Here is a 13,533-nt window from a genome sequence, read left to right on the forward strand (position 1 = left end):
AGGATTTCATGCTGCGCTCCTGATGAAAGGTCAACAGCAGCTGAAAAATTCAGTAAGTAATGCTCAGATTTTTTGTACACAGCAGGGGCTGCTGTGTAGGTTCAGCTAAGCTTAGTTACAGAATTGCAGTTCTTAGTGCATAATCAACGTTAACTTTTCTAATACATTCAGATTTAATATGAGTTTGTTAACTTTAATTTTGTAACATATTAATTTCAACGCATGTTGTATTTTATATATATATATAGTGTCTAAGAAGATAGATTTAAGACATGTCTTCTCCACTGGACTTTGCAAATGTGCTGCCACTCTTTTTTCCCCTTTTATTTCACTGACCTTTGTGTGGGATGGGTGGCTGCAGCCCATTTGTTGCACATCAGTGCAGTTCGTTTTCCATGTCAAGAATTGTTTGAACACTGCAGAACTACTGACAGTAACTTTCAAAACACCAGTTTCTGTAAAGAAATTAGGCAAATAGATCAAATTAAAAAGAGTCTATTGAAAAGGATAAAATCTTAAGGTATTTAAACAGCTAAAAAAAAGGTAGCCTTGTGAAAGTATAAAATGAATCCTTCAGCTTCCGTCTGTTCCTTCTTGCTAGGCCATTGTGGTTTCCTCAGGTGAGATATCCCCAGCCATTTTAATGAATCTTTGTAATTGCAGAGATGAAATGGGGGAAGTGTGAGATATTTGTTCTGAATCTATAGGAGTGCTCTGTTTCATGATTTCTAGTGAAAATAGTCTTTTCCTTATCAACCATTATAAGGGCATTCTCTGTGGAGAAGCTAATAGCAATGTATTTTGTTCCAGTTGGCATGTTGTGCTTTGTCCACTTGGGTGGCAGGGGGTGGTGTGTGTGTGTGTTTTCCTCTTTTGTTAGAAGTTTGAAAAATACTATCAGATTTTCCTGATCTCGTATCTTAAGTTTCATCACGGTAACTGGGCAGTAGAATGTGAGCTGGTAGTGACTGAGTGTGTAATCAAATGGGGAAAAATATTTTTGCTTTATTGGCAACGTAAATTTTGGGGAAAAAAGATATCTGTGTGGACAGATCTGGGCAGACTATTCCAAAGCTGTGCTTTGTCTGTGAATCCATAAGAAAAACTGGCACTGTGCATATGCATCTATTTGGAGGGCTATGGTTTGTGCATAGTTCAAACCTCCCAATTTATTCATACTTAAGCCCTGTTGCATTAGGCTAGTCTCTTAAGCAGACAAAATATAGATAAGGGAATCAGTCTACTTCACATTGGGCATTTAAACCTATTTTAATGTGATAGTTCGTGCTGTGAAGGTAAGCTTGAAAAAGAGAATGAGACAGCCTTCTTGAAAAAGGGAGTTGGTTTCTTTCTTCCCCCTCTTGCTTCCCCATGAGATTCCTCAGGGTGTTTGACTTTGCTAAAATAGGTCATTGTGAAAGTATAAGCAACTTTAGATATAAAAAGTAAGGTTAGAAGAGAAATTTCCTCTCCATTAATGAAGAGCCTGCTTTTTAGGAAGAGCGAAGTAGTTGTACAGGTTAGATTTCGGGGGCTAGGGGGTGAGTGTGTGGTGATACGGTGCAAGCAAACAACCTACATTAATGCTTTACCAGCTCTCTTGTACCTCCCTGCTCATGAGGGTGCCATCACCATGATGCCTGTCTCTTAACATCTGTTCTAGTCTTTCCTTCAGGACAGTGAGGTCATAGCGTGGTATCTGATGTTGATAATTGAACCTTATAGATGATGAGTTTGAGCATAGATAGCTAGATAAAATACATCCCTATAGGATAATTTATGCATCCAAAAACCCAAAGGCAAGTTCACTTTTTCACCTTGTATGACAATGGCAGTTTGAGGTCTATTTTGATCAGTGATGTGAACTAGATGAACAGACATTCATTTGTATTTTGCTGCAGAGCTACTTCTTATCTTACTTTGCTTTTCAGAGAAACAGTGTGACTGCTGAAGTCTCCAGACATCAACACAGAGGACATAGTAGTTACTCACAGGACCACCAAAAAAGTGAATCCAAAAGCTCTTTATTACTGAACTCATGTTCCATAGTTTGATTTAGTAGAGGTTTGACTTCCAAAGTGGGATAAAGCTGTGCAGTTGCAGAGGTGCAGAAGCCAAGGTTTTGAGTAATGATATTGGGAATCTAGAAAAATGTTTGAGTGAGCATGATGCATTAACACCCTGCATCAAGTGGTTTATCAGTGCAGTGAATTTAATCCTTTTAGCTTTTATACAGAAAATACAAATCTTCACAGAATTATTTGGAAGGTATTAATGAAATTCACCAAACTATGCACATGTCTAAAAAGTATGACACATACCAAACAGTAAAGTTCTCAAAAAGATAGTGCTGTGAAAGAGACAGTTAAATGGGCAATAATAACAAAACTAAAGGACGTATTAGCTCAGAGACAGGTAATGTCTTACTTAACTGTACGTAGCGTATTTTTGACCATCACCTCCAAAATAAGTAAATCTGGCCTATCAAGTGGGATGATAAAAGGAGATGGATGCTAGATGTAGTCATTCTAATTACCTGGATTTGTTCCATTGGAATGTGGTTGCCAGGATATTGTTGCCTGAGTTATATAGAAGATAAATGCAGATGCTGTATTCTTGCTTGCACAGTATAAGGATGACAACATTTTCGCGAAGTTTTCCCATCTGAGCATTTCTAATGCATTTCAAAAATACTGTTTACTAATAGTCATATCTGCCTATTGCGTTATCTCTGCTTCTTAACTTGAACGGATAAGTTATTCAGTACATGAAGAATCCATCTTAGAAAGAAGAAACAAGAGAGACCTCAGTAAGGTAAGCAATTAAATTTGAGGCCAATATTTTCATTTCATTTCTGATTTTATACTGGCATAAATCAACATATTTAGATCATTAACTAAGCATACTGCTCTGCCAAATCTTAGAGTTTTATAGACTAATACAGGATTATACAAGGGCTAAATTGAAGGAGGATAATTCAGGCTGCTTCTTCAGGTGACTCGCCTTGCAATAATTTTAAGTGTGGCCCCTGTGCACTGCAGGCTGCAGTGTGACATAACAGTACTAAGGCAGCACAAATAAGCTCACTTAAGTACTTGCCCAACAATGGCAGCACAAAGATAATTAAGTTATCTCAATGCCCAAACAGTCTTCAACATCTCCCTTAAAGCTGGCTTTGCCATATTTGACCTAGACTGTTAGTATTGTACTGATTGTGAAGAGGATTTCTTAGAACTCAATAACACTGAGTTCCTGCAGAAAAGAATACACTTATTCCTGCAGGACAAACATGCAGTTGTCCCATTGTAGGTAAGACAGCACATGTGTTTTAATAGGCATTAAAAAAGAACATCTTTAGTTTATTTCTTCCATCCCTTTCTTAAATTTGCATACATGCAATATATAGATTGTTTGAATGTAAAACGTGTAGTTTTCTTTAATCTTCTCTGAATGATTTAAAAAAGAAAGCATAAAATGCATCTTCAGGACAGAAAATGTTGAACTGTCTTTCAGCAGTTTGGTTTAGGGGCTATTTAGTCAGATATATTTGTATCCGACTTCACTGATTTTTTGGTTTTTTCCTCTTCTGGTTAATAATTAATTCTTCTGTCGCTGAAGGGTGTCTTTCTTTCTCCAAAAGTTTCATCAGTAGAACATTCCATAACCTTGTTTTTTTAAATATGTTAAGTTGTGGTCAGAGTTTTTAATAACTGGAGGTTATATCCTGGGAGCGATGCCTGCTTAGTTCTCCTTCTTCATTCTCCCATGCATACATAAACAACCCTTATTTCCCCATTCCTTATTCCTGTTCCTTGCAAGAGTTAAATTCCTCTAACAGTGGTCTGTTATGAGAATGATCTGAAAGTTTCTGGGTTTTGACTAAGAAGTAACATCTTATTAGCATAAGACTTTTCTCATAATACATTAAAAGAAGTTAGTTTTTTAAATATTCTTTTTAACAAAATTATTAAAGAGTTCATTTTATCATTGTGCTTGACATATGCTTGTATGTATGTCTATGTATTTCAACAGCACCAAAAATCCTTTCATGCAGAATCTAGGAAAAAGACGGTGTTTCTTTTGGAGGCTCTCTGTGGATGTTTCTCTGTATTGGTGAGGGATTTGCAGCTTCCTATTGAAAGCCTGGGATTTCAAAGTGATGTTAAGGAGTTGTACAGTTTGCTGTATCTTTAGCACACCAAAACGTACTGGTCCAAGTCTGAAGTTGCATGAAGAACAAAGAGGAATCTTGTAATCTGGACTAGAGATAGTGTTACGAAGCAAATTGGTAGGTTTTCAGAAGCATTAAGACAAATTAATTTTTTCACTCAGGCTTCCAACTACTGTGTTGAACTCTGTTAATCCATCTTTGAAAGAGAACAGGATGGCAAACAATAGCAAAATGAAGCCTTCTAAGTTAATGCCAGTGATCAGAAAATCTGATTGATTATTGTAAAGCATAAGGAAAAAGTCATTTATAATAGGCATCCACAATTTATCCTCAGTTTTACAGCAGTCAAAAGGATTCACCTTGTGATCTAAGAGACTCCTGTCCCATCCAGTGTATGGGTCAGTACAAAGACTCACAACTCTGCTGGCAGAAACTCTTTTGTGAAGAGTGCTGTGGAAATTGAGGCTTGGGGAAGAAGACACAGGCGAAAGTTTCACTAGGCAAATAAGAAAGGTACTAAATGTAGCATAGAAAAATAAATATATTGTTTTAAAAAGCAGTTAAGGGAAGAGGGGGGGAATTAGCTTCAAAACCATGAAACTTCAAAAATCCCACAAAACCCCACCCCAAAACCAAACCCACCAACCAGAAAAAAAATATTACTTTTGGACTTCAAGGAGAAATTATCCCACCTTATTTAAAATAATCTCAAGCTGAAAAATCAAATGTAAATGCAATAATAGATGCAGTCTTTACTGTTGGCTGTATGGGGGGATTGCCATTCTCTTGCTGTGAGCACACACAAGCTCTGCATTCCTTGAAATTATTGCTTGACAGCCCTCATCCTTTACATATCTCAGTCTTTCCAATGTTCTGCTTTCTTATCTTTCTTTGTTTTCCTGCATCTACAGTACTCAATGTCCAGATTTATTTTTCCTGTGTATTTGTTTACACATGTATATCAATACTTCACATTTCTGTCTCTGCTGCAATTTTATAAATGGATAATTTTTTCCTGTCTCGTGTTGGCCTCTCTCCAACAACACTGGGAGATTCATGTGCCAAAGGATATGTTCTGCCATTCCCAGTAGCAGCAAGCTGGGATGAGGCTTTTCATAAAATCACTTTGCTGTATGGGTGGTGGAGAACAGGTCACTGTCCTTCGAGCCACCTTCTGTCCTCAAGACAGCATGGGTAACAGCTACCAGTTCCCTGAGTGGTTCTGATTAAGTTTTGCTGAAGATTTTATGATTGTACAAAACAAGCTGTTTAGCAAAAATATATTTTAAAAAATTATCTGTTGTACCACATCTTTCTTGATTTATAAGAACAGTGATGATGACAAAACGTTAGAGTACTTCCTCTTAAGAACACGGCATATGAAATCCAGTGGATTATAGGTTGATCTATCCAAGCAGAGGGACAGAACTTTAAAACTATATGTAAATTCTTATATATTACCATAATAAAAAGGGACATGAGGTGGTCTCTGGCAGCCAGACCTGATATAGAAGAATAATATTTTGTTGAAAGGCATCTTTAGACTTCTGACCTAAGAGTTTAAAAAGTGGATGGTAAAATGACAAGTAACTGTTAAGTAACTCTTAGAAGGGGAATAACCCTAAGCTTTCCTTGAAGAAATCCCAGGACTTTTCAAATAGCACTTCTGTTTTATCAAATTTTCTTCTGTTTAAGTGGCACTGTTCTGATAAGTGGATCACTTTGGTTTTCTATACTGCAAGCGTAGTTTGGCTTTAATTGTGCTGACGCATATGGCTTTTTCATTCTGGGAAAACCTGTGAAATAAACTGGATTTCACCGCATGTTTTAGTGAACAGTAGATACTTGGATGAGGTACCTCATGACATTGGTTATAAGGCTTTAAACATACGATCAGCTCTCAAATTGTGCCACCAATATGTTCATACTCTTCTTGTTCAGGCTTTCGTTAGACTGCTGTAGTGACCCTGAGCTTCCCAGGATCTCAGTACGTGCTGACATGCTTTCCTCCCTTGGCTCTGGCATCTTTAACTCTGCTGCTGCTTCACAGTAGTGGGAGTCTAAATCCCAGATGTTTTGAAAACATTCTGAATGTTTTGTTTTATGCCTTGTTTGTCTCTGAGGGCAAGTAAGTGACTAACAGATTCCTCGCATTACTCCACAGATATGTTCTCTAAGGGCTATAGTTCAACTCTTCCAAAAAATGACAGAAGCAATACAAGAAACAATAGTTTTGAGGGAGTCCTAAAACAACATGATGTTTTATTTAATGGCATGAAAAATACCCAATTTCAACAAAAAGAAATAAATCTTTTGCCTTTGTCTTCTCTCATCTGCCTGAAACAGATTAGGGGATACAAGACGTCCAGGATTTCTGTCATCATATTTGTCTTTTAAACTATGATGTTAATCCAGTTTAGTACATTTTATCCTGGTTAGCTTCTTGTGACATACCTTGCCTGTTTCTTATTGTCTTGTCCTTTCCCATCTTTGTGAAGATTATGCTAGTCTCTTTTTTTCTTTCTCTGGACTTAGTGCATTACTTTTCCGAAGAGACATCTCCTTTTTTTTCTTTCCTCCTGCTTAAGGAAAGGTGAGTCCCAAACCCCATTCCTGAGTAGGATAAAAGTAGTAGTTCTTTCTAACTCTAGCCAATATCCTTAACATTCTACTTTTTCAGTCAGAGCAGTAGAGAAATTTCAGCCTTTTCCATTGTTCCTAGCTTGGTGAACATACACTCTAATAGCAGAAATAAACCTGTTCTCTGGATACGTTCATTTTCATAGCAAGAATATTGTATGATTTGTTATTCCTCATTGCAATGATTTGGGGAAATATTATATATATCAGATGTTCCAGTGACTTCCACTTATTTGTATGTGTACATGCGGTCTGTGGTAGAAAATGTAGCAGAAAAGCTTAAAAAGACTTTCTGAACAGCCTTTTTTCTTGCCATTAATTACATATTTTCCAGTCTATGACCCCAGAGCAATTACATATTACTTCAGCTGGTTCCAGTTGATAAGAAGGCTTATTGCTACAAATTAAGGGAAACTTAATAGATAATTACATGTAAAATAAAATTCATTAAAGGTATGCATGTGTGACTTTTGCACATTTTTTTTTCTCCCTCCTGATGTCAGGTAGTTTAACGATTAATCACCAAACCACTCGTGTAAACATCTTCCATTTGCTGCTTCTTTTATTTGATGCTGAGCTTCTTTCTCCCCAAAAGTACCAGCAGGGTTTGTATTTATAGTTTAAAATAAAAAGGATGGGAGGGATAGTTTCATCATCTAGTGACAGAATGAATGATGATTGGTATAGATTATTAGTTATTGATCACTGTACTCAGTTTAAACTGACTGGCAAATTTGGATTTGAGAGAAATTTTCCCCAGAGTGTACAGATAAGAACCCGTTGTTCAGTTGTACTTTTTGTTGTTTTCACAGGAGGAAAAGGTGCTAGGTGTGTTTAGGGTTTCTTGTTTATTCTGGTGGTTGTTGGTGGTTGTGGTTGCTTTTCCCTTCCCTTCTAAATCTAGGATGACAATGTGTAACTGCAGAAATGCAGAGCCCAAGTAGGGGCTGAATGCTAGCCCCTCATATTTCTTTCTCTTAACTATGTAATAGAGTTGTAAATGAGTATTTTGGTTTTCACTTCAGAATGCAAAAGACATTTTTGTTGTTGTTCCAGATTTAAATGAAGCCCTGTGAGATTCAAGCTGATGAAATTTTACTGAAGCTTCTACAGAAGTCCAGTGTAGTTTTAGACTGTATTTATTTAGCTGTGCCTCGCTCTGATGTATCCTTAGCAAAGGAAAAAAAGGGAGATAGGCAGAACATTGACTTAGCTATGTATGTTTTCTGATTTCTGTAGCTTTTAAAATTGCATAATATTTGTACATGCTCATATAAGATTTCTTTTTGTATTTTTTTTAAGATGGCAAGCTGATTCTATGAGATTTTACATCTTTACTTTTTTATACGTATAATTGCCTCATTTCAAGTAATTGTGCATTTTCTCTCCTGTAGCTGAAAGAGCTGAAATAGCTTGTTTGCATGCCACTGTCCTATTGACTGAGTCACTCCCAATTCATACTGTTCTTTCTCAATTGTTTGCTTTTTACTGAAGGTTTCAGAGCTTTATTTCAGTTGAGTGTAAATTCAGTCACTATAAGAAACCGCAAGTGAAAGAGAATTCTGAGTTAAAAGATTTGTAATATACATATTTTGGGCTATAAAAATTTGTCAAGATAGAAACATATTTGAATCAACTGGGGAAAAACATAATTTCCAGATAAAACATTCCATTTCTCTTCTCCAAAGTAGAATGCCATTGGCTGTGTAAGCAAACACCAATACACATTTTAATGTGATCAGACTTTGAGGAGTTAAGAAAATATGAGAATCTACCATCAAGTCCAGAATACAAGGACTAGCAGCCATTTGAGACTAAACCCTGAAAAGAAACAAATAAGTCCAGAAAAAGTAAATGTAAAGAACATACAGATCTTAGACTAAAACAGAATGATCTTACAAGTTTTTTTGAAGAGGCATCAAAGCAGGATAGAAAGCAAGTTTTAAAAACTATTGGAAAGTATTAGCCAGCTGTGCATTTCTCCAAAGAGAAATCAAATACAAGAGTGAACGAATAGCACTTTAAAGCCCAGCACCTTAATGTGCTTATTCAGCGTGTTTCTTCTTGTCATGAGGACAAAACTTTGCCTTGGAGAAATCTGTGGTTCAGGTCTATAAAAAGCAGCTGTCCCTGTAGTCAAATAGGTAGATACATAAAACATGATATTAGCATGCTTTTCTTTACACATACCCTGTTTTGGGGTTTTTTTTTTTTTGTGTAGGGGAGTGGGGCAATAGACAACTTTTGTGTCTAATAATACCCTTGATTTAATTTTCTCTTATTCTTCTAAAATAATTGTTTCCTGTCAAAACTGCAACTGCATGGCTTTCCAAAATGACCAATGTTTCAAAAGAAGAGATTGTTAACTTTTAGTGACTATTTTTTAACATTTAGTGACCATTTTTAACAAAAAGCCAACACATTCTACTTACCACTGTGCATTAGTTATCTTCCTTGGCTTTTTTCAGTAAGAAATTAGGATTCATAATTGTGAGTGACATAAAAGGGTTTGGGGGCTTGCTTTGTTTTCCTTTTTCTACTTTTATTATTTACTAGCTTTTCTCTCAATTTTTACCTCTCCTCAACAACCCATATGAAAATATATACTACACTTCCTTTATGGGCTACCGCACTTTATTATTTAAAGAGATTTTTTATAAAGGAGAGTATATTTAGGTAAATGCTTTGGATCTCTGGTAATTGAGTGAAAAAAACATTTTATATACACCTTTTAAGACATAGTTGTCTATATAAGAAATTATATGCAAATTGCAGTCTATATCTGCATAATTAAAGGTTGTATTGCTTGAATATTCCAATGACATTAATTGAAAAAAAGAAAAAAGTATTGTGATGCCAAGAAAGTGTCATCATACTGTTATAGCAATCTTAAAAATACCTGCAGTGCAGAAACTTTCAGTTTGTGGCATTACTAGCATGTGGCACAACTGATTCCGGTATGACAGACCACCATTTGGGTTCTGAGGATAAGAACGAGAATGAGGGTTACTTTATTGTATTTATATTGAGGAATCAACCAAGAATTAATGGTTTTCTTGGTGTCTTGAGCAAGTTCCTTTATCCCATGCAGTTAAATACCTTTCAGTATTAATAAAGCTCTTCAATAGAAAGTTTTCAGTGCACGCAGAGGGATGAAAATTGTCAAGTAGAGTATTCTTGAGGCGGTAACTCTTTCAAACTCCGTATTATGTCAAAAGACAAATGTGATCTTAAGTTGCAATTGAGGGGAAATATATATGTCAAATAAGTGAAGTTATAAGTACATTTGCACAGCCTGGAGCAACAGCTCAGAGAAGAGTGTATTGTATTTAAATCTCAGGCTTCCTGGAATGCTGTAATTCTATAATAATATAACTCTCTTCTAATGTCATACAACTCGGCACTTTTGCTGTGGAATTGGCTACTTTACAACTGATACCACTCTTTGGTTTATTTCTCTGCCTGCAGCTGCCTTTTATTCCCACAAAGAAGATGTTAATTGAATTGTATTGCAGAGTAGCCAGACTTCAGAGGGATGGGAAAGCAGAAACGCTTTGCAGCTCACATGTGGGGAGGAAGGGGAGTCATAAGCTTCTACTGACAAGCTGGGTTTGAGAATGATGCAGGCACCTATGACAGGTACACGGCTTTTCTAGAAAATAGAGGGTACCTCTAAAATGCCATGTGATTAATTCAAGAAACAGTAGGAGCTTTTCCAAGGATAAAGGAGTGCTGATAGTAGATTTCCTAAGTGAAGCAATCCTCCACAAATATAACTAATGCTGTCAGACAAGAGAGAATGATGAAGCCATACGGAATAGTTTTCTTCTTTCTCCTGATAAAAGTTATGCAGCTCGTTCTAGGGAAAACATCAAACTGTCAAGGCCTATGCCGCCAACGTCTCCATCACTTTGTGGAGGATTGGAGTGCATTTGTGTCCATGCTGTGTTTACATTCCTTCTAGTGCACTGTTTGGGGGATTGGAGCACACGCTTGTGTTTGAATCCCATTCAGGTTTTAAGAGGGAGGCTTCAGATGCCAAGCTGCTGCCGGTGGTTCTTAATGTTCTGGTAGAAGCTCAGATGTTCTGATAAACATCTGTGGGCTAGGAAGTAAAAAGCGGCATGGCTTTCAACCTGCCCTGTTTCATCTTTATTATAATAATAGAAAAGATTTTTCTACTTTGTTTCAACCTAGTTGGAGGGAGAAGGATGTTATGTGAGCCTGCTGCCAGCCTGGGACTTGCAGAAGTACTGTGCACCTATTAATATTGGTACCTCAGGCTACAGCATTCACTTTGAATCATGGTACTAATGCAATCCCAGACAAAACCACTATCTTTAATTTGTATACGTGGGTACACTTGTTGGCGCAGTTATATATCACAGTGGTAAATTTTTTCTCTTACTACACTTTACGACAATGGCATCATCAGAATATAAAATGGCTGGAGTTAAGGCTAATCAATATGCTTAATAGTTAGTTAAAGTCTCTCAGTTCCAGGACCATCATATCTCATCAAAGTTACTGGATTCTCACATATCCCCTATTATTTGCATGTCCCCTATATGTTTAAAAAAACCCAACCCACTATGTCAAAAAGCAAAATCACTTGCTCTGGAGATTAAAACACAGCACTGATGAGTGTTTCATTGTGTTATTGCAATATAAGAAGATCCAACTCTGAATATGTATTTTGTAGTAAAAGCATGTCAAGTCTCTTGTTTTGTGAAAGTTCAGTGTATTACAAGGTGGCATTAACTTACAGATGTATTTATTTTTTTAAATATAGGCTAGTGTATCTGCTTATCAGATTTTATACTGTTAATTTTCTTTATCAAGGCTGCTGTTAGGGGCTTAATGTTTCTCTTAAAAGTGTAAGTAAACATTTATTTCTTTAATAAAAATAACCCCCCCGATTTTGCTGTTGTTTCTGAGCAAAACCTCTTGCATCTTTTGAAACTAAGATATTCACCTTGAAGAGAATCTTAGGAAGAGCATGTGGAGCAAAACAGATTACCTCGTTGCCCATTAAGAAGCACCCATCAGGAAATTATGATGTGTGGAAAGAAAATACAGAGAGGAGGTATATTAGGTTTTAGATTTGAGGTGAAAAAGATACAATCTAGACAAGAGGGAAGGATGAGAAGAGGGGTGAGAAAAGGACCAGGAAGAGAAAAGATATTTTAGAGTCTCATGTTAATATTGATGTAACTTTGCAAGAAGTCATAGAAACTGTGATTTAAGCAGTTTTGGAGGCATGACAGAAATGCAGTGTGCTTTAAGGGTGATTTGGCAAAAATTCTCACAGGAAATACATCCTTTCAAATATTGGAAAGAATGAGACACTAGTGCTATGCCCAACAGCTACTTCTATGTGAAGCTAAGAAAAAGAAGGATAAATTATTTAATTAATCCCAGCTTTCTCCTTTCAATGCTTCTTTGAGACAGACAAATGTTTAGCTGTGCACATATACACATGATGAAAGTGCACAATCAAATGCTGTATTCTGAAACTACCAGACTCTTAGCATGTGCTTAGTAAAAATGTCTTATATGAGACTCAAAGAAAAAAAAAAACACTCTAAAGGGGCAAGCAAAAGTCATGGTTGCATCCACAGGTTCAATCCCCTTTCTCCAAAACATCAAGTAAATTTTTAAATTTTTTTTTATAAATGTCCTTACATATTTTCAGCATATTTAGTAAATTTTGCCTTGATTTTGGGAAACAGTTGAACCATGAGGGCTGAAAATCAGTGTTTTGAAGCCAATCACTTTAACACAGACTCTCACAATTTCACAATTTTGTCATGTCTCAAATAACTGAGACAGCAAAACTTCAGTGCTACATTGGAAAGTGATGGACAATTTTATCCATAGACATTCTATTGATACTTTCCATTTTGGTTTGGTTGTTTGTGGTTTTTTTTTTTTTTTGAGGGGGTGGAGATGATATTATTATTGTTATTATTACTACCGCTATTATTATTATTATTAAGTGCACTACATTAAACTTCTCTAGAGAAAAGTACAAAGACAAAAACCATCCAATGGACCCTGCAACAGCCTGGCAACAGCAGTAAATGAATCAACAAAAATGTAAGTTAACAAAGCTTTTTTGTGGAATTGTACTGATAGAGGTGGAATATGTTTTCTGTCCTTATTTTTTTCCACAAGCTGCTTGAAAATTTTAGAATAAATGATGAGTAAAAGCATTGAAAACAAGTATTGACCAAACTTAGTCTCTGATTAGGGTTTGTACCTATTTTTGCTTTCTGCTGTAGGAATGGAGATCAGTTACTGTGTCCCTGATAAAACTTCCCACGTTAATTCCTGGTAAGTTTATTTTTACCATGTGGTAAATGTACTATTCACCCTGAGATTAATTCTTGAAACTGAAGGCTGTTAATTGAGTCTGGAAGCACTCTCAATCAATATGAGTACGATATATGCTGATACCAAGTTTCATGTGTGTTTAAGGACTACTATTTAGGATTAATTCAGCAAGGAAATGTAAGCATAAAACCTCAAAAATGTCTGTCTTGCATCCTTTTCCTAAGAAAAAGCAAAGTTGTGTTTTTCTTTCTATGGATTAAAGTATCTTCTTGCAATATTTTAATTTCCCTTTTCTACCATTTTGGCCTGATCAGTGAGGAGTACTAGTCTACTTCACTCGTACTTTACATTACACTAGTATGTTATTGTATGTATGTACCTCCATG

At 36.2% G+C, this 13,533-nt stretch overlaps 1 protein-coding gene across 2 annotated transcripts in view; it reads left to right on the forward strand.

The window, feature by feature from the left end:
- The first annotated feature begins 2,655 nt into the window (after positions 1–2,655).
- The window catches only part of IRAG1 (inositol 1,4,5-triphosphate receptor associated 1), a 92,089-nt gene continuing 81,211 nt past the window's right edge, over positions 2,656–13,533 (forward strand). The window contains exons 1-3 of one of the 2 annotated variants that reach the window (XM_054067633.1): positions 2,656–2,814; positions 12,834–12,910; positions 13,096–13,147. The gene's annotated coding sequence lies outside the window, so the exon portion shown is untranslated. The remainder of the gene's footprint in view (positions 2,815–12,833; positions 12,911–13,095; positions 13,148–13,533) is intronic. The other variant, XM_054067634.1, reaches the window with a different exon arrangement.

This window comes from Cuculus canorus, chromosome 5 (assembly GCF_017976375.1).
Source record: "Cuculus canorus isolate bCucCan1 chromosome 5, bCucCan1.pri, whole genome shotgun sequence".
Lineage (NCBI taxonomy): Eukaryota > Metazoa > Chordata > Aves > Cuculiformes > Cuculidae > Cuculus > Cuculus canorus.